This window comes from Pelobates fuscus, chromosome 1 (assembly GCF_036172605.1).
Source record: "Pelobates fuscus isolate aPelFus1 chromosome 1, aPelFus1.pri, whole genome shotgun sequence".
Lineage (NCBI taxonomy): Eukaryota > Metazoa > Chordata > Amphibia > Anura > Pelobatidae > Pelobates > Pelobates fuscus.
The window spans coordinates 201,866,577-201,886,663 of NC_086317.1; the positions used below are offsets into that span (position 1 = coordinate 201,866,577).

At 44.6% G+C, this 20,087-nt stretch overlaps 1 protein-coding gene across 1 annotated transcript in view; it reads right to left on the minus strand.

The window, feature by feature from the left end:
* FGR (FGR proto-oncogene, Src family tyrosine kinase) overlaps positions 1–19,627 on the minus strand; it is a 151,233-nt gene extending 131,606 nt beyond the window's left edge. The window contains exon 1 of the mRNA XM_063453624.1: positions 19,379–19,627. The gene's annotated coding sequence lies outside the window, so the exon portion shown is untranslated. The remainder of the gene's footprint in view (positions 1–19,378) is intronic.
* Positions 19,628–20,087: the final 460 nt, after the last annotated feature.

The following is a 20,087-nucleotide window of genomic DNA, read 5'->3' on the forward strand; positions in this document are numbered from 1 at the left end:
CAGTGTCCCTGTGTGTCCCCTAGTGTCTCAGTGTCCCCATGTCTCCCTGCTGCCTTTCCCCTCATCCCTCACTTCCCTGAGCTGTAGTCTGTCTCTGCAGGCTGGGAGCTGCTGTCTGAACTCTCTGTGCTGTGTAGCTGCTCCCCTGTGTATGAGTAGAGAGAGGCAGGGAGGGATATGCTGTAACTTCCTATCCCTGCCTCTCTCCATACACAGTGACCCCTACTGGCCGGTGCTGGTATTGCAGAGTAATCTCCGTTTATACTGAAAGAAATATTTGCATTTGTATTGCCGGTATTTCTGCAATACCATCACGGCCAGTCAGCTTCAAATACCGGCTTTGCCTTAAAATACCAGTCAGGTGGCAAACCTAAGAGTAGTGTGTAAAAAAAAAAGTTACAAAAAATATGTATATATTTTTTTTTAAATCGGCATATTCCATGGGCCTGGGCCTGGGCCTGAAGCTGCAGCTCCATCAGCCCTTATGTTAATCCGGCCCTGACCCCACTGGTGACAAGACCATGCTTCGAATATACTCCATTGACTACAACCCTCTGTTGCCTGTTACTCAGCCGCTGCCTTACCAATTCAACAGTATTGGATTAATTATTTTAGTTACCCAATCAAAAAAAATCTGTAAGATTAGTTTGGCATGGTCTCCCTGAAGTAAACCCATGTTGTCTCTGATTTTTAAATCCATGTGATTTTAGGTGTCAAACAATCCTATCCTTTAACATGGTTTCCATTACTTTCCCCCACTACTGAAGTAAGGTTTACTGGCCTATAGTTGCCCAACTCCTCCCTACTACCTTTCTTGTGAATGGGCACAACATTCACTAACATTCTTACAATTTATGTAAAATGTGCTTTGACATTGACACAACCTGCTACTGATTACTCTTCTTATATACCTAAGTGTGGAAATACACTATTTGCTTAATATAAACTGTTCCAGAAAATATAACCCATTCTCTTTTTCTGCTGAAAAAAACACCTGAAGAGCAGCTAAAGTGACACTTTTACTGTTTTGGTGCATAGACCCTATGCGTGCAATCTGACAAATGTAAGAATTGCTATTTTTTTTACTTTTTCATATACTATGCCATTAGTGGCTGTCAATCAGACAGGCACTTCCTAGTAAAGGCTTACAATAATTCAAAATGATCACATTCATCAAATCAAAGTTCCATTTCAGTTGCTAGGCTAATTTACCCAAATTCCATCCGTCAAATGTATCCCACAGAAGGGCAAACTGCAGGTAAGATGTACGCAGGTGTACAAAATGGCAGCACCCAAATTTTGAAAAGCAACATAAGATAGAAAATATAATCAATACAAATAAAGGCAAGTAACAAGGGGGAAGAGGGTGGGGGCGAGAGTGTTCAATCATTAAGATGCAAGGAAAGGAAAACTTGATATTAAATAAATAAACAAATGCTGCTTTATATATATATTCAACCATTTCTATAACCATAATTAGACTGTTGAGTTATTATAAACTAGAAATCATATATGAGAGTCACCCATTATTAGAAAGGCTCCAAAATGGGGGCGTGGTTTGGCCGTCGATGGGAATAGACGTGCCTTGCTAGAGCTCCGCTACCCTAGCGCCCAAAAGCAACAAAAAGCGACCAACTGTACAGAATTTCTCCCACCTGGGATAACCAACATGGACAAGAAAGCCCCCAAGAAACAATTGAAGCGGGCCACGGAGTCCGGGGGCACCGTTCTCGACCTCCTCACGTCCCACAGGCCATGCAGGGCCGGGACCCAAGATGGCGACGGAGCCTCCCCACAGGGCTCGCCTCGTGCAGCTACCGGGACACCCCCTACAGACCAGGACCTTGTACTGGCAAAACTCGCCGAAGTCAAGACATACCTGGCGGGGGAGATAGCGAGATCCACAGCTGTCCTCCAAGCCGACATCGGGGCTCTGGGTGAGCGCACGGCGCGCCTGGAGGAGCGCATGGATGACTCATCTCGGGCCCACAATGACCTGATTGACAGGGTGAACCACGTTGTGAGACACATGGTGGATTCTGAAATGACCCTGGAGGATATGGAGAACCGCTCCAGGAGGAACAACCTCCGAATAAGGGGCCTACCGGAGGAGAGGGGCGAAGATCTGCAGGGGCTCCTGCTAACTTTATTAAAGCCGCTTCTACCTACAATACCGGAAGACCACTGGATCCTTGAGCGGGCCCACAGGGCTATGAGAAAGCAGAGGCCTGATTCTAACACCCCAAGAGATGTCGTCGTCCGATTCCTCTATTTCACAACTAAGGAAGCGGTCATTAAGAGAAGCCGGGACGGCCCTATACGCTATAAGAACACTGTATTGTCCCTCTACCAAGACTTGTCGCCCTCCACCTTACAAAGAAGGAGGGACTGGCGGCCTATTACTGGGGCCCTACGTGGAGCAGGCCTCAGGTATGCCTGGGGGTACCCCTTCAAATTAAATGTCTTCCACAGAGACCGAATACACACCCTCATGCCTGGAGGCGATCCTCTTCGTTTTTTTCAAGGGCTGGACGTCCAACCGCCACCGGATCTCCCGACTGTAACCCCTTACCCGGAGGAACTTTCACAGCTGCGCACCGACTGGCAGATAGCGGGATCCGCTGACCGCTGATGACGCACCCGGGAGCCGTAAGTTTTTCACCTCACACGGCTGAGAATCCAGTGGGAGACTGGGTGAGAGGGGATACCGCTTGTGTGCCCTTGGGTGGGGGGGAAGGGAGTGGGGATTCCACCCCTTACGTTTGGTGACATTCTCTTTTTCAGAGGGTATCTTCTGTTTTTGTCCGACCCGGGTCATCGCCCATTCCCCCGTTCCCCCGCATCATTTGGGTGGGGGGAGAGATTGGGACGGGGAACCGACGACATATCTAAAGGAGTCGACATATCTAAAGGACTTCCCGTACGGAGACACCTTGATTATAATGGACGCTTATATGGGACACCTCGTGCAAGCTACATGTATGGGAGGTATACGGCATACTTATGCATGTTAAGTTGTTTTGTTCCGTTTTTGTTCCTGTGTGATATTATGCAGCCGCTCCTTTTTTACACATGAAGCTGATAAATGACAAACTGCAGAGTTTTTAGAGCTTTCCGCAAGGGATATGTTATCTAAACTGGGGGAGGGAGATAAGATGATAAGGGGAGGTACGGGGTCTGAAGACATGGAGCTCTCGTAATATAACCTACACCCCCCTCCGTTGATCCCTCACGGAGGAGTTTAGTCCCGCTGCAGTACAATCAGGGGGGAGGACTCCCGGAACACATGTGCATTCCCCAGCAGACAGCACTGGACTAATAAAGAGATAACTGGGGGGGACCGGTTTGTAATATAAGAGGAAGTTAGGGATAGTGACCATACCCTCATAGACCCATGCGATCGCACTTGTTACTTACGGGGACCACTGGGGGAGGGGGGCTTTGGGGCCAATTACCTCATTAAACAGCCAAACCTATATGGGATGTAGCATCAGGGGAAGCTCGTAAAATGGTAATTATGAGGATCTCCCTTTTCTCTCTTTCACCGGGGATGCCCACGGCCATATGGAGGGGTCTTCCGGTTTGAAACAGGATGGGGCCTGACCCTACCCACTAAATAGCCCGACAGGGAGGGATGAAGGAGCCACCACACCGCCCCAGGCCCATTTAACATAGTTCACCTAATGTACACTAGATAGCTTCGCAGTATTGTGGGAATGATGCACACATGGTTAACAGTCGGTGATTACTATCGGTATGTTTTTTACTCTGTTTTGAATGTTTCAAATTCTTGTTACTTACTTAAACACGGGGGTGGGGGGGTGGAGGGGATACCGGGCAGCCAGGGATGCGGGGGGGGGCAGCCAGGGATTGGAGAGGCTCGACCTCTGGATCCGGGGCTGACCCCTGAATTTCCCGCTAGGTAGCAGAAATTGGAGAGAATACCCTCGGTTCTTGATATGGGTGGGGGGACTGAAGGGCCTCCCTGGTGCCGGATAACCTCTCTGATCCCGAGATATAAAATGTATGGTCCTTATTGCATTTGATAGGGCGCATGGAAGTCGGAGCCTGGATCCCGCTGCTCCTTCCGACGTTGATCGTGGCTGGGAAGTGGGATCGCGCTCCACACATTATTCTGGCTGATGGTAAGTCCAGAATCCTATGGCAATGGACTCTGTCCATATGCCACTCCTTACATCTCTTCTCTCCTATTCTTCTCTTTACACTTCTTTCTACCTTCTGGTCTTTTGCTCTTTCCTCCTTTCTTCTATTTCACCCTGAGGGGCTGGGGGGGATGGGATGGGGGTCCCACGAGACTATGGGCGTGCGGATGATGGGCTACCGGACGCAACCTCCAATTGACGCGAGTAACTACAACACCTCATGATGGAGATCAAGATAGTTTCCCTGAATGTTAAAGGGCTCAATGCCCCTAAGAAGCGCCGCCTCATGTTTAAGGAATTGAAAAGAATGAAGGCGGATATAGCTTTCATACAGGAGACCCATTTACCAAAACAGGCACAGTTTAAATTGAGAGACCAAACGTACGCTGGAACGTATGAGGCTAGATCTCACCGAAAATGTAATGGGGTGGCCGTTCTGATCAGGCGCAGTTGTCCCTTTCAAGTGACGTCTCATGAGGTTGACCCAGAAGGTCGCTATATTACAGTTTCAGGCACTCTGCACTCCCATACCGTGCACCTTTTGAACATATATGCTCCGAACAGACCTGAGGCAGAGTTCTGGACAGCACTACGGGAAAAGATATCAGGATTACCGCATGGTATGGTGTTCATGGGGGGCGATTTTAACGCTACCCCATGCCCAGCTGTGGATAGGAGTTCAAGAAAAGGGGGGCCACGTTCGCAGGGACGAGGCGGTCAGGACCGCCTTCTCAAGCAATTCATGGATGCGACTGGATTGATGGATGTATGGCGTGCCCACCACCCGGATACTACAGATTACTCTTTCTACTCCGCTCCCCATGGAACTTATTCCCGGATAGATTTCTTTCTGACCAATGGTACCGGAATGGCACGCGTCGTAAAGTCGATAGTGGGTGATATCTCGTGGTCTGACCACGCAGATGTATCCATAGTCCTAGGGAACTTATGCATAGCCTCACCCTGGACGTGGAAACTAAACACGTCCCTCCTGCGGGACCCTCAAATCACGGAGCAGGTTCGGAGGGAGATAACAGAATATTTTGCCACGAATGACACCCAGGAAGTGAGCCCCGGCACGGTGTGGGCGGCACATAAGGCAGTAATAAGAGGAACCTTAATTAAATTGGCCACCAGAAAGAAAAAGCTGAAACACCAACAATTAGAAATCCTGTTGAGCCAACTGCGAACATTGGAACAAAAACACCAATCTGCGCCTGATGGAGATACACTTGCACAGCTCGGCTCAGTGCGAAGGTCTCTTCGAACGCTATTGCTAGATGACGCGGCTAAGTCCATGACCTGGACCAGACGCACTTACTTTGAAACTGCAAACAAACTGGACACATTCCTGGCCAGAACACTACGACCTAGGCACAACAGGCCGCATATCACGACAATCAAACGCCCGGATGGAACGACCACGTCCAAACCCAAGGAGATCGCCAGGGTATTCGAGGACTTTTACAAGCGACTTTATAACCACACACCAGAAACTGAAGCGACCGAGTTAGCTGAAGAACGGAACATCCTCGCTTACCTAAATGGACTAGAGATGCCGGGACTGGACAGGGAGGCCGCATCTAGCTTGGCCATGGACATCACGGAAGAAGAAGTGGACAAGGCCATCTCCAGTTTGAAAGGCAACAAGGCACCGGGTCCTGACGGATTTGATGGTTCCTATTATAAATCCTTTAGGGAAGAGCTAACACCACATTTAGTACGCCTATTTGCAGACCTACGCCAGGGTGGACACCTAAATCCTGACATGACCTTGGCCACCATAATTTTATTGCCCAAACCAAATAATGACCCCCTATATCCCGAGAATTTTCGACCCATTTCATTGATCAACCACGATCTGAAAATTTTAGCTAGGGTACAAGCAGATAGGTTAAATCCACTCATGAACTCGCTCATTCATGCAGACCAGGTTGGCTTTATACAGGGCAGGCAGCTGTTTGAGAACACCAGGAGGAATATCGACTTAATATGGAAACAAACAACTGTAGCTGCCCCGACATTGGTGGTGTCTATTGACGCCGAAAAGGCCTTCGACAGGGTCCGGTGGCTATTCCTGTTTACGGTCATGAAACACTTGGGATTCCCTGTAGAATATATTGCAATGACGAGAGCGATGTACCAAAATGTGAGGGCCCAAATACAGATAGCAGGTGCCCCATTGTCCCCCTTCAGACTTTTTAATGGGACTAGACAGGGATGCCCCCTATCCCCCTTACTCTTCACATTGGCACTGGAACCTCTTCTGCAGGCCATACGCCGCCATCCGGGGATCTGCGGAGTTAAAGTGGGCGATAAAGAATTTACCGTATCGGCGTACGCAGATGATATCCTCCTGACACTAACGAACCCAGAAGAATCCATAACAGCCTTGCAGACCGTGATAGCGGAGTACGGGAAATCCTCAGGCTACAAAGCCAATATGCAGAAATCAAGCGCCTTGCCGATAGGTATGACAGCGGATGAGACAAGGAAGATACGGGAGACCCACAGGATCCGGATAGAAACAGAGTCCTTGACATACTTAGGGGTTCATCTGACAGCGGACACGAGTCGCCTTTACGCTGCCAATTACACCCCCATGATACGATCATTGATCAACGACATGGAAAATTGGACCGATAAACCTATATCCTGGATAGGTAGGATAAATGCGGTGAAAATGAACATCCTCCCGCGTATACTGTTCTTGTTTCAGGCCCTACCAATCCATGTCGCTAAATCTCAACTAGGCCCGTTACAAAAATCAATAGGAGATTTCATTTGGCACAACAAGCGGCATAGAATATCCAGGCAAGTGCTTTACAGACGCAAAGATAGAGGCGGACTAGGCCTACCAAACTTGTATTTTTATTACCTGTCTGCACAACTGACACAAGTGGCGATGTGGCACTCCCCACCCACTGAGAGGAGGTGGGTTGACATAGAGTCCATGATGGTCGGCTCAGACGTCCCTCAATCCACCATGTGGGCCTCGAAAGAAAGCAGACCAATAATAAGGACGACGTGCCCGGCCGTCCTTAACTCCATTCAAATTTGGGACCGCAGCAGATCCAGATACAGTCTTGCATCATCGCCATCCCCTCTCACCCCAATACTAAGAAACCGTGACTTCCCCCCAGGAATGGCTCCTAGGGATTTCCGGCAAATTGAAAGGACCGGACTACAACGGATCCACCAGTTATACCTGAATGGAAGTATAATCCCATTTACTGATCTTCAACAAGGCACCCACTTGACCCCTGCGGATTTCTTTCGATACCTTCAGATCCGGGATTTCGCCAGACAACCACATATCAAAGAAGCAGCTATGAGACGGCTGACCTTTTATGAGTCTATGTGCTTACACGGTGTAACCCCCAAGGGATCAATAACGCTCTTATACGCCCACCTCAGCGAGAAGAACAAGGAATGGGGAAACTTACCATACACGGATAAATGGGAATCAGACCTGGGAGAAGTACTAGAAGGGATCGAATGGCAGGAGATGTGGGAAGCGAACACCAAAGCTTCCATTTGTACCACATTTCAAGAGCAGTCGTGGAAAACCATGCTACGTTGGTATACTACGCCCGTACAACTCTACCATATGCACAAAACGGATACCGACAATTGCTGGAGGGGCTGTGGATCGCGCGGCACTTATCTACATATGTGGTGGGAATGCCCGAAGGTCCAGGTGTACTGGACATCGGTCAAAGATATTCTGACAAGCATCTTCGGCAGGCCCTTACCTCTGAATCCATGGACATATCTACTTAATAGATCTGTGGAGGGCTGGCCCAGAAGAGAACAGACCTTAATACACAAGGTGACCCTATGTGCTCGCAGAGCAATTGCTACCGCATGGCTGTCGCCGGAAGGCCCCGACATACTAACAGTTGTACCTAAAATAAGGGACTGCAGAATGATGGATGACTTGACGGCAAGGGTGAAAGGATCTGTAGAGAAATTTGTGAAGGTATGGGAACCGTGGGACAACTGTACCCTGGGATCGAACAGAGGCGGAAGTGGACAGACCCATGGCCTGTGACCAGGTGTATCCAGGAGTATCCAGGATGATAACCGAACATTGATCGCTTCTCGGTGGGCCCCCCTCCTCCCTCCTCCCCCCCCCACTCCACCACTCATAGCTTCTTCGCTGCGAGCTGTAGCTTCGCCCCTTATCTCTTTCTTCTCCTCTCTCCCCCCCCCTCTTTGACCTCTCTTTTTCACTTGTCCTATGGCTCTCCTTTTTCTTATTCTTTTTCTTTACTCTCTCCTCTCTAGCCTGATTAAAGGGTTTGAAGGAGCAGCGGAGCCTCTAGGCTACCTCACTGGGATGCCATCGTACATTGGCAACCCTGATATTAGGCTCATAAAGTTTAAAGTTAAAAATTTCCTCGATAGGAGGCAACCCATGAGAGGCCCGGGACCGGGTTATAGTGGGGATTACCGTTATGATTGACTAGGTACCAGATTGATAGCCTCATGACGGTAGGCAATGAAGTGACTTCTGCGCCAGCATCACAGTTAAAGTACACTTGCTCCGCCAGACGACCAAAAATCACAAAAACCTTGGTAGGAGGCAGGTTATGTATAAGTTTAACAGTGGTTTGAAATTACTCTGGCTGTCAATTCTTGTGTGTCTAAGTATGATCATTATGTAATCTGGCTTCTGCGCAAGCCTCATACTCGTGATACATCTGCCTTACCTGTCGAGTGCAAAAATAAAGAATTGAAAAAAAAAAAGAAAGGCTCCAAAATGTCAAGCCTCTTGGGTCATGAGCAGCCATGATTGTATCATATTTGTTGGGTCTCAAACATAGAACAGAGAACTGTAAATGTTAACCATTTGTTTTAATCAGCTCTTTATTATTTGACACGTTCAATGCATTCCCTCATTGTATACATCAGTAAATCATTATATAAACCAGCAAGAAAATATGTGCTGGCGGTACTCAGTGAGATCACATATGTAGTGCACAGTAAATGTCTAGTAATTTGAAAACAAGAGAAAGAGGATACGAGCACTACAAGGATTAGATAAGCTGGGTTATTCACTAAACACAAATTTTGTTCAAGCTAACTCCAGCTGTCCATCCATCTGATTACTCAAATACCCCAAACTTTGTCCAAAGTAAAAATAAGTAACGATGTAACCCCATCCAACAATTGTCTTCAATGTGAAGCAACAAACGCTAAGCATACACATTACTTTTACGTCTGGATCCTGTCCGGCAACGAACCTTCTCTCATGCCGGTTGAAACTGCATCTGGCTACTGCATCTCTGACAACCTTGCATTCATTTATAAGCTGGGAGCACTGACCTCTCTCAGCCAATGAGTGCACCTGGTGCAAAGAATATGCACATAATTAACATTAGAACATTAGCCAACCTGGAACTCTCATTCTGAGCTGGCTAATGACGGCTGCCAGAAATAGAGTTACACCTCCAATATCATATGAAATCCAATATATTACTGAAACATAGCGAAGTTCTTGCACTGTGATCACTTGAAAAAAACAAAAACTTAGTGGTAATGGTGCTTGGTCTAAGAGTTTAGTTCCAAATTATAGTATGGTTCTAAAAAGTGTAGGAAAAGACACAACTACATTCATTCCTTAAAAACTACTCCTTGCATTCCCTTAAAACTACTCTGCACATGACCTAAATAATGCTCTATATATTGTCTAAACATTACTCTATGCATTCTCTAATACTAAATTGACTCCCTAAACACTAAGGACATTCACTAAGTACTAAGCAATACATCATCTTAAAGAAACACTTTACATGTTCCTCTGACTCTCCCCCGGAGCCCTGCCAAGTTACCCTATTTCAACACCAATGTCCCTCGGTGGTGGGTTGTGCTCTGCCTCCTCCAATGTCAGCTAATGGGGGGAAACTAATGCACATTCACATTAGGACTCATGCATTAGACCTTCCCCATAGAAAAGCATTGCCTCAATGTTTTCCTATGGGGTTTTCCTTGACACTGGATGTCCTCATGAAAAGTCTGGAATGCATTGACATCACCAAACATCGGGTTTCCTCTTTTATGATGCTTTGCCATGCTTTTACTGCAGCTGTCTTCAGTTGTTGTTTGTTCGTGGATCTTTCTGCCTTTAGTTTTGTCTTCAGCAAGTAAAATGCATGCTTAATCAAATTGAGATCAGGTGATTGACACAGTCATTGCAAAATATTCCACTTCTTTGCCTTTAAAAACTCCTGGGTATTGGGTCATTGTCAATCACTTTGTCTGAATCTGAGCAGTCAATATATCCCTATACACTTCAGAATTTACCCGGCTGCTTCTGACTTTTGTCATTATATCAATAAACACTAGTGACCCAGTGCCATTGCATGCCCATGCCCATGCCATCACACTACCTCCACCATGTTTTAACGATGATGCTTCAGATCTTGAGCTGTTCCAACTCTTCTCCATACTCCTTTCTTCCCATCATTTGGTACAGGTTGATCTTAGTTTAATCTGTCCAAAGAATGCTATTCCAGAACTTGGCTCCCTTTTTTAGATGTTTTTTTTTTTTTTTGGCAAAGTCTAATCTGGCCTTTCTATTCTTGAGGTTTATGAATGGGCTGCACCTTTCAGTGAACCCTCTGTATTTGCCCATGTGAAATCTTCTCTTTATGGTAGACTTGGATAATGATAATTTACCTGCTTAATTGATGAAAACAATAACTCAGGAATACTCCACATCTGTCCATGAAACAGCTTTGCGCCAATTGTCCAATTACTTTTAGTCCCTTGAAAATGAAGGGGCTACTTATTAAAGAGCTGTAATTCCTAAACTCTTCCTCCAATTTGAATGTGGATACCCTCAAATTAAAGCATTAAGGCAGAGGGACTGGACTTTAAGCCCATATTCATTATTTACCTGTAATTTTAATTTATTTTGGCAAACAGCCAAAATAACAAAGCTTTTGTCATTGTCCAAATATTTCCAGACCTAACAGTATATCACAGTGGATTTTCACCGTGTGGTAAAGGCTCTAGGAGACAGGACTGACAATATAGAGAGGAAAATGGATGCACTCTGTGTGTCTCATAATGAGCTTGTAGACTGATTACAGTTTTATAAGAGGAACACCTTAAAATGCACACAATGCTTACAGACAGTGGAAAATAGGGCAAAAAAGTATAACCTCTGGATAAGGGGCATTCCAGAGCATATAACTATGAAGGAACTGTCATGATTTTTAGGTACTTTCTTCAAGACGGTTTTTGTCATCTCCTAGACTGGGTGCATCTGCTCTCAAAACTGAAGGGCATACCTGACTAGAGATGAAATACTGTGATTACATCACTATCATGCAAAGGAAGCATTAATGGCAGTGATAGGAAAATAAAGCATTTTCCTGACCCCCTCCTACACTGTGGCACGTTATGCAGATAAGCCAGCTTCAACTATGATTAAAAGGAGTGACTACACCCAAGTAACTAAGGTATTGAGAACATGCAACATATCATACAGTTGGGATTATCCCACTAAATTGCTTGTGTGGAAGAATATGGTGATTCATGTTTTCCATACACTCCTAGAATCCTACACTTGTGGAATTTATAAACATAACAGCTTCCTGCACCCAACACCTCATTTCCTGTGTGAAAACTGGAGCCAGCCTTCAATCTGAGAGATCCTCTCCAAAACCAGAAACAAGCACGTCTAAGTGATGTCCTCTTAGCGACCCATGAGAGACTGTAGATGATTACGGGTTGCACTGCAACCTCCGATACTGTTTTAGCTCATGGTGTGATGCTAAGGTAGCTTGACCCCTAGCTTCGGAGATACCCGGCCAATATTCTACTATCATGATGTATATATATATATATATCGTGTCTCAATCTGCTGTTTACATGGTTTTGCTCTAGGTCGGATAGAGACCTTCATTTTTTACTACAATAATGGCCTATCATGCTATGACATACCTCCTACTTAGCAAGCTATTATGAGTATGTGAAAAAAGATCCGCTGCTACCACACAGTGTATAAATCATGTAAGAGTCTATTTGCAGCATGTATGTTTCGTAAGTTGTTCTTTTGTCCATTGTTTTCATTTTCTGTCTAAGTTACCTCTTACTTCCTACCCTGCCCTTGGAGAGCCTGGTATTGTGAAACAACTCCCTACAACACTCATCTCATGCATGCTAAACCCTTTCCTTAATGGGACATTAATTTTAACATATATGATTCCACACACTCACCTCCACATGGCCAATGATATCTCAGTATTGTCCCTAAATGTGAAGGGACCCCCACATAAACGGAGAATAGCATTTCATGATTTTTTTTAGCAGATGTGCCTACAAGAGGCTAATTTAAGCAGAGGCAATTCTCCACAGTTGCATTCCTCTAAATGCCCCCAGACCTTCCACTCATACGCAAAAACAAATTCTAAATGAGTGCCTGTCTTGCTGCATAAGGCTTTACACTCACCTCTCAATACAAGGATAGAGAAGGCAGAATCCTCATATTGTTGGGACTTCTAAACAATGAAACCATTACATTAGTGCAAGCATGTCAAACACGCAGCCCGGGCCACATGTGGTCCACAATGGACATCTTTGCGGACCGGCGAGCCGCGAGTATATGCTTAGTATTAAAGCAGAGTAGGCACTTGCTTTCTCCAAATTACAGGTGCCTACTATGCAAAAATTTACCCGGCCGGGACTCGGAGAGGTCGCTGGAGAAGCTCAGTCTTCCTGATCCTCACTGATCCTTCGCGCGCGCCCTCTGTAGTGATGCTGGGATGGCATCACTACAGAGCGCGCGTGCGAGGGAGCAGTGAAGAGCAAAAAGGAGATCTCCTGAGAGAAGATCCCCACTGGACCCCAGGGATAAATACAATGATGTGAGTGTGTGAAGAATGTGTAAACGTGTGTGTATGTGTGTCTGTCAGAGTGTGTGTGTGCCTGCCAGAGTGTGTGTGTCTGTCAGTGTGTGTGTGTGTGTCAGTGAGTGTGTGTGTGTCAGTGAGTGTGTGTGTCTCTATGTGTGTCAGTGAGTGAGTGTGTGTGTGAGTGTCTGTCAGTGAGTGAGTGTGTGTGTGTGTCTGTCAGTGAGTGTGTGTGTGTCTGTGTGTGTCAGTGAGTGTGTGTCTGTCTGTATGTGTGTGTGTCAGTGAGTGTGTGTATGTGTGTGTGTCAGTGAGTGTGTGTGTCGCTCAGTGTTGCGATGGCTGCGACTGGACAGTGAAGGACATGGAGGTGCACGGAGGCACGCAACACCATGTCACATTCCAACGTGACGTCGACGTGCTCCACCTTCACAGCGTTTCAAGAAGTAGCAGGAGGATCCGCTTTGGCACAGGTTGCGGAATGGCACCATTTTGGGTATACCAGAGGCCGGACTCTGGAGTCGCATACTGGCAGCGGCAATGTGAGTGGAGTTTGCTTGTTGGCTAGAGAGGGGGACTGGGATTTAGTAGAGGGGGGAGGGTGCTGGGATTTAGTAGAGGGGGGTGCTGTGGTTTAGTAGAGGGGGATGCTGTTTTTTTTTTTTATACTGTACTTGTGCTGTATCACCAAATTAATATATATATTACACAAGGTTCGTCTACATTAAAAGTTTTTTTTTTTAGAAAGCAACAACACAATACTATAAATGTATCACAAACACACAGCCCAGACCCACGGAGCAACAACCCTTTTTTAAATCTATCTATCTATATAGTAATCCCCTTCCCCACACGTTTGATCTCACCCACGGTTAGGCCTTCACATCTAGTATGGCTCACTGCTGCAAGTCCAACATCACATCCACCAAGGAAGAAAAGGAAGCAACAGAGTGTAACATGGTTCCCCATGCTAGCACATGGCGTCTGCCCACGTCTGCTCTGCAGCACAGCCAAGAAGGAACAGAGAGAGATGAGGATAGGGGGAAGTGGTTATCTCTTTCCTGACTTGTAAAGGTATTGAATTACCCAATTACCATATCAAAGGGTAAAGCTTATCCCCCTGTAAGAAAGATCTACAGGAACTTGGTCACATGACCCCTGGTCACCATATTAGTTTGATGACAGAATGTTACCAAAGTACTTTTCAAAATAAACCTACGTTTCTATGAAAATTTAAGGTTTGGGTTATTTTGCGGCCCACGTAAACTTAAACCTTGTTTATTTGGCCCGTGCTAGACTTTGAGTTTGACATGCCTGCATTAGTGAATCTCTACCCAATACCTATTTCTAGTTAAATATTTTAGGAAGATGGAATCTTATTGAAGCGTTCAGTTGGTTGTGTGCAGCAACTTCATCTGTGTCTTAGACTGTTACACCGACACTCAAACCGATAGGAGTAAACTTCCCTCTAGAGGTAGCCAAGGTTTAAGCACAAAAGTGAGTAATATTGTATGACAACAAGCCTCAGCAGCTCAAATAGATCTAATCACATGGTCTGATCATGCCCCAGACAGTCCTTCACCTTAGCCACCCAATGCAAAGGCAGGGGGCCTGGAGAATAACCAACTCCAAATTAGATGCTCCAACAGTAGTAACCCGAGTCACACACTATCTTCATTTTCTCCAACATAACCCCACTCATGAGGACCATAGACCAGCTTTGTGGCCAGTCCAGTCTGCATTGTTTACCAAATTAGCATACCTTGACACAGAAAATACATCTAAACCTTCCAAGGCAAATAGCAAGGAAATTGCCAAAGTTAAAAACTTAATGTTTGGCAATTACATACCATAACAAAGCACAAGATCTGGGCCCACAAGGGGCCCACCACTGAGCCCGCCCATATGGCCCACCTCCAAGCCCAACCACAAGGATGCAGTGTGTGTAGAGTGGACACGGTATGTGTACGTGCATTTGTTGTTGGTGCAGTGTGTGTATATTGTGTATATAAATTATATTTATAAATATATATATATATATATACACACACACACACACACACAGAATGTGTGTTTGAATGTAAGCATGGTTTGTTATGGAGTATGTATGTGAATGTTGGTGTTTGAGTGCAGGCATGCATTTGTGTGTAGTGTATTGACTTCCACACACAGATACACAGACACGTATGCAAATACACATATACACACTGGCACACAGATACACACAGTTACACACACTGACACAACATTACACATGTGGACACACAGATACAAAGACACACTGACACATGTTCCACACAGAAACACACAATGACACACAGATACATATACCCACACTGACACACACACACACACACACACTCATACACATTGACACATAATACATAAACATAGGTACACACACTGACACACAAATACACACAGACACAAAAGGTCACACAGATGTATACACACACATAAAGATACACAGACAGAGACACACACTGACACACAGATATCCACACAAACATTCTGAGACACACACACGCAGACATACATACAGACACGATGACATGCACACACACACACACATACAAGGATTCTACAGCAGAGATATTTATGCTGATTATTGGAACTCCGCTACAACCATAAACCCTCATATGGAGGGAATCACCTGGCTTGATGCTGCTAGGAAGGACGGCTCTGTCCCCGTATGACATCCAACAAACACCAATCCCTATCTTCCTGACTTTTCTACCTCCATGAAAATATGCACCCATAATGTCAAAGGACTCAATGACCCAATGACTCAATGACATCTCCTACACAAAGAACTGTAATCTTCCCAAATTGACATAGCATGCCTCCAAGAGGCATATTACAAGACTAACGCCCACTCATCCATACTGACACAGGATTACCCCCACCAATTTTACGCAACGGGTAGTAAAACAAGAGGGACCTCAGTCCTTATCAGTAAAAATGTAGCCTTCATCCTTCACCACATGAAATTCACAAGAAGGGCGTTACATAATCCTTGTAGGCACCTTTTCATAATATAGTATACACCCTAGCAAACATATACCACCGCATACAGACCAACGACATTTCTTACACAAAATAACACATACAATACAAGCTATACAACAAAATACCCTAGGCCTCTGCAGAGACTTTAATCATATCTTCGACCCCAAAATGGACACGACTGTACCTCAGCACATGCTCACAAACATTACATAGACAATGCATAGCTCTGCTGAAGCTACTACATAACCAAAACCCCTGCGACATCTGGAGGATCACTCACATGGGAGAATGAAGTTATACCTTATTCTCCTCCGCACACAGCTCATACTCGCTTATAGACGGGTTCCTCATGTCGGCACCTCACTGAACCAAACTGCAATGTATAATAGGACATAATACATGATCCGACCATGTCCAAGCGAGTGAAAAAACAGGACCACCTAACCCATCAACTACTCAACACTGACAAACTACCTCCAAAACATCCCCCTACCGCAGCTTACACCAGTGTGACGAACTGGACCTCATCACGGGTTCTTGGAGGGGCATACTTGCCAGCCTCTTGCCCTGTGACTATGACCCCTGTGTTAAATCCTGGTTAAAACCACTGTGTGTGTGTGACCTTTTGTACTTGTATGGCCACAATTCGAACTTTCAAAGCGGCACTTCGAAACTCCTGAAGCCATTTGAAGTGCCATTCGACCACGAGGTGGCGGCCATCTTGTTCGCATGGACCAAAACTGCGAATAGACATCAGGGGGACTTAGCCGCGAATGCCCTGGAACTATTTTCGGCATGAAAACCTTGTGGTTCCTGGTCGGTCCTCCAACGGCACTTATCCACGATTCTATAGAACTATTTTCGGCTATGGAACCATGCCTGTGGTCGGTAAAAAATATGACTTCCATGTGTTTGGAGATGCCGTAATTAAGTTTAGTATAGTGCTTTACTCAATTATCTCCTAATTAAAGGGGAAGGCTTATTGTATTGTATGTGGGAGTGTCATACATTGTAAATGTGTTATCATTGGTTTGTAAGTTTGTGTCCCTGTCCCCAACAAGGTCCATGTGGGCATACACCTTGCTTAGGGATTGTCATAAAAGGCCAGTGTGGCACCATTAAAATTCATTCCTGCTTAACCCTCAACACGTAGCCTCGTCTGGTGCTTGTAGGGAACCTGCTTGGAAAGTTTATTTAAAAGAAGAAAAACTACCACCATAAGAAGACATAGTCTTAAATTAGAGGGGCAAAGGTTTTAAAATAATATCAGGAAGTATTACTTTACTGAGAGGGTAGTGAATGCATATAATAGCCTTCCAGCTAAAGTGGTACCGTAGAGGTTAACACAGTTAGTTAAAACAAAGTGGAAAGTCATGTGCCCCCAACACGCTTTGGTTATACGAGGAAATGTCCAATTACATTACATTTTTAAAAAAATCTCTTACAGTTTGCAGTATAGAGGCACAATGAGACCTCAGCAAGTGTTAAGGCATGGCGAGGGAGGCAGATGGTCTCCAGTCAAGATTCCACAACAGTATCAGTGTGCCAGGAGTGGGAGGCGCAGGGTGCTTGCTCCCCAGCCATCGGCCCCAGTGAGAACTATCTATGTTAGTCCTCGGCCTTCCTGCCTGATGTTACCACGATACTATTGGTTTCCTTCAGGGTGTTAGAACCCCGGGGAATCAGCTCAGACCACAGGAAAGCAGTGTGTAAAACAGCAGGATAAGGGGAAGATTTGGCATAGCATTCTGCCTATAAAGGGCATGGACGCCTACAAACTAAGGGGAGGCCATTTGTATGGTTAGGCCCCTAGATGTCCTTCCTATACAATCTTCTTTTGGCCCAACACAAACAAAAGGTGGAAGAGCATCAAAAAGGTTAGCATGCAGACATCGGTCACACTATATCTGAAGCTGATTGGAAAAGCACACACAATGCACACAAAGGCACCAAAGCATGCGCCACACACTTGGAAACAATTTGCAAACTACAATACAGGTGGTACATGGTCCTGGAGCAAGTAGCGAAAATATTCCTGAATACATGCAATAAGGAAACCGGCACCATGATCCACATCTGGTGGATCTGCTCTATTATCACACCTTTTTGTATGCTAATAGGCTACATGATCACTACTCTCATAGGGTATATATACACTCCTACTCCTGAAAAATGCCTCCTCTTTACACTGTCATCCATGCCAAAATGTGACAGGAAACTGACATTCCAAGTGCTTTTAGCTGCAGTAAGTATAGCTAGAGCATGGAAATCCACACACTTGCCCTCGAAAAGAATGCTAATTAACCAAATAACGACAATCTGGGAATACGAAACCATGACACACAAACACAGCAAGCCATGCTCTCCACATCCCCTCCCCTCCCCTCCCCAACCACCATATCCTCTCCATTGCCCACCCCCAAACCTCTTGTTCCATTGTAATTTTACTGCCTTAATCTGAAACTCTCATGTTGATGTTCATCAAATATAAGTTACAATCACCATAGTCGCTGATATTTTTTCACTTCAGCGCTTGCAACTGCATTCTCTCTACACTGACATCAGCAAAATAAAATCATATACATGAAAAGAAAAGGCTAACAATGCATGTAAAATAACTTACCAAAGCTGCTTTCAATGTGCTTGCTTTCCATTTATATTACTCTTATATGCAAAAGGTCAACTGGATCCACATATATATATATAGGACCTGCTTAATATGGGGTACATTGACGTTGTGGCAGGCTTATGCAATGTATGACCATATAATGTAACTAAACCCCCATTATTTTTTGCCTAGATTAGGTGATTTTAATAAAACTAGCAAAATCTGTCAGCACCAAAGTAGCTGTTTAGTAGATAAGGGAGTGCGCTGGATTTTAATTTTTACTTTCATTTTTACTATATATATAAAACATATTTCTAATAAGAATAAAACAGGTGGCCCAATACACTCACCGTGTATATATTTATTCTTGCATATTCAACAGTGAGTATTAAATGACACACCCAGTTACTCTGTATTTTTCCTAATTTTATTTTTATAAATGCCTATATTGTGTGCAACCTCATCTCTCTTGTTATTTCCCACTATAATGTGTTTGTGGGGAATTCCTCTATTTCTCAAAAGTCCAGCAGCACTTCACCTCCTTTTAAAATTTGCTTCATTCCTACTTTGCCATAGGTTTATTAATATACATTATACAGACTACCCTGGGTTCTCAATATTTGAACGACATTAGAGCCTGCTAACTATAGCAACCATTAAACTATTTTTGATTTACGTATATTTCAGAAACATTTCAATATCATCATATATTGCCATCTAGTTTAATAACCTACCTTTACGTTGGTGCTGTCAATGGATTTTGTGCTGGTTAAGGTTCCTGTACTTCAATTTCTATTTAGTTCATCTTATGGACAAGGTGCCAAAGACACCTACTTGCTGTTATACTCTCCCTCTAAATGTTTATTAGTCTCTTATCAATCCACCTTTACTTAAAGGCCACTTCTACATCACTATTTCTTCAGTTTATTTCAAATAGCTGCCACCGATCTCCTCTCCACTTTCTGCCTTGTTCTGTAAAATATCTGTTACCTAGAACACGCTCTTACTAAACATCTCTCACACTAAAGCTTCCTACTTTCTTAGGTTCCTCTTTGCTGACCTAACTCTTCCTCTGCATGATGATTGATAATCTGGAAGTGAAAAGGTTAATATGTTTTTTTTCTATTATGAACCTTTAAAAGGGAAGTTAAAATTATAAGGGAAACTAAAGTAAGCTCTATTAATGATTCAGTGTCTGAATGTGAGGTATAGAACATTTCCTTGTAATGCCAATACCACAATAGGTTGTTGAGCAATGTTGTACAGGTGGGATGCATAGGTATTTTAAATGAATTCTAAAATCCTTTATTGTTTCATGCAGGGACATTTCAAAAAAGTACAAAGCTGTGCAAACCCTCTGTATTGCGAAACGCAATTGTACAGTGACATTAGCTGTATGTAGCAATCCTGGAAAGTTATTTGTGTGACTGTGAGTATAATGTA